Genomic DNA, 2,021 nt, shown 5'->3' with positions numbered 1-2,021 from the left:
GCTTGGATCCTCTGGTGTCATGTGTATTTCTTGATGCCATGGTGCGTACCCTCACATAAAGGTCTTTCGAGTGTTGCGTACTTTCTACACAGTCCCGCTAACCACTGGAAGGGTGTACCGCTACAGAACGAATATCGCCCTCCCCTCCTGCCCTTCCAAGCTGGTCGGTCAGGCGTTTGTTTGTGAAATGAGCCTTGCAGCTGTTCAGTTGCATTCGGTTGTCGATGCAGTCAGTGTACGTTGTGGTACGGCCTGTGTGGACTGTCCGCTGATGTACGCGTAACCCACACTGATCATCCGTCGTTACGTACTGAGTGACATAATGTGGCACATGCTTGACCGTACACCGGCTGCGCCCTACAATGGCGAATCATAAGGGCCATATGTTGTGCACGATGCTACTTGTCTCGTCTCCCCATTACAGCGAGATTGCACTGTTGTACGCCGTACAGACATGTGGTAGGTAGGTACGGACGAAAGTATTGCATGTTGGCCCCCCCCCCCCCCCCCCCCTCCTCCCTCTGCCGGGAATCAGCGTGAGCCGTCTGTTGATGTAGCGACGAGGGTTTTCCTATTTAATCGTATTGCCCCACACAACATGATAGCACGGTGGACCGCGTTCCACATCTGCGACATGCTACAGAGGCCGGTTGACAGTCGACCGCGCAAGGGACATTGCACACGTGCGCGGACCATCTTCCACGTGTTCTCTCGTGTACATGCCGCAGTGTGTATGTGGGCTGATGTAGCGTGTCGTGACACATAACATGCAGGCATGCCAGAATCGTAGATTTCGCAAATGTAGATTGACGTATACGTTTGCTGCCAAAGATCCGCAAATGAACTGGAAATCAGTTGTTGAGCGGTTGTTCGCGCTGCAGGTGCATCGGTGATAGCGACGATCGGTACATCTATGAACCGGTTGTTTCGGCGGTACCCGCCATGCCCCCGAACCTGAGTTGGCCATGTGGGTATGAAGCGATACGAGGCTGTGGCTTGGCGGGACAGTCCCCGGCCGGTGAGGGGGGGCCGCCCGGCGTGCTGGCCGCGCGCTGCGTGAGCGCACGCACTACAGCCGGCTGGTGGGGGGCGCCCAGTGGCAGGAGCGCCGGCCGACGGGCCCGGCTGGCGTCCCAGCTATGCGCCGGCGCACCCTGCGCGCGGCGCCAGGCGGCCAAAGTGGGTTCTGCCGAGCCCGGTGCGAAGCGCGGTGGACATCTGCAGTGTGCTGGTCCGATTGCGGACTGTGTGCGTTGAGGATGCGCCGCCGCCCGGCACTCGGCGTCGCGACGCCGTCTGCTGCTCGGTCGCCCCCAGCGGTTCTCGCAGGTGGTTTGTATCGCAGCTCTGCGGACGTGTTGGCGCGTGCGCTGTGCTGGGAGAGTTCGCTTCTGCACCCAAGTGGGGCTTTGCCCTTCTGTGGCGCTGGCGTTGGAGCTGCCGGTCACCGTAGGTGGCGCGTGTTGTTTCCCGCCGGCAATGCCACGACAGCACGCTCCCGGGCCTCTGTCGGCAGCGGCAAGCTCAGTTGGGAGCACGGGTGTTCGCACTGAAAGCGTCTACTCGCCCATCTCCGGGCGATTGCGCCTCTCTCGAACCCGACCAAGTACTTAGGACGGCGCTGCGCGCCGCCGGGACCTGAGAGGGTTTCGAGGTGTATCGTGCAGGGGAGCTCAGCCTCCTCCTGTTTGCAGAATAATTGAGCGGACGCTTGCGTGTTCGCGCGGGCCCTCGGGACACACTCCCGGGCGGCCGGCTGCTCAGCTCTCGTTGACGCAGCTCCCTGGTTGATCCTGCCAGTAGTCATATGCTTGTCTCAAAGATTAAGCCATGCATGTCTCAGTACAAGCCGCATTAAGGTGAAACCGCGAATGGCTCATTAAATCAGTTATGGTTCCTTAGATCGTACCCACGTTACTTGGATAACTGTGGTAATTCTAGAGCTAATACATGCAAACAGAGTCCCGACCAGAGATGGAAGGGACGCTTTTATTAGATCAAAACCAATCGGATTGGCTCGT

General features: G+C 58.8%; 1 non-coding gene across 1 annotated transcript in view; it reads left to right on the top strand.

Moving 5' to 3' along the window:
* Nucleotides 1-1,780: 1,780 nt before the first annotated feature.
* LOC126316567 (small subunit ribosomal RNA) overlaps nucleotides 1,781-2,021 on the top strand; it is a 1,893-nt gene continuing 1,652 nt past the window's right edge. Inside the window, exon 1 of the ribosomal RNA XR_007556178.1 lies at nucleotides 1,781-2,021. This exon is cut by the window's right edge and continues 1,652 nt beyond it. This is a non-coding gene — a ribosomal RNA (small subunit ribosomal RNA).

The sequence above is a fragment of the Schistocerca gregaria genome, unplaced genomic scaffold (genome assembly GCF_023897955.1).
Source record: "Schistocerca gregaria isolate iqSchGreg1 unplaced genomic scaffold, iqSchGreg1.2 ptg000590l, whole genome shotgun sequence".
Lineage (NCBI taxonomy): Eukaryota > Metazoa > Arthropoda > Insecta > Orthoptera > Acrididae > Schistocerca > Schistocerca gregaria.
This window is presented reverse-complemented; position numbering and strand designations above follow the sequence as displayed.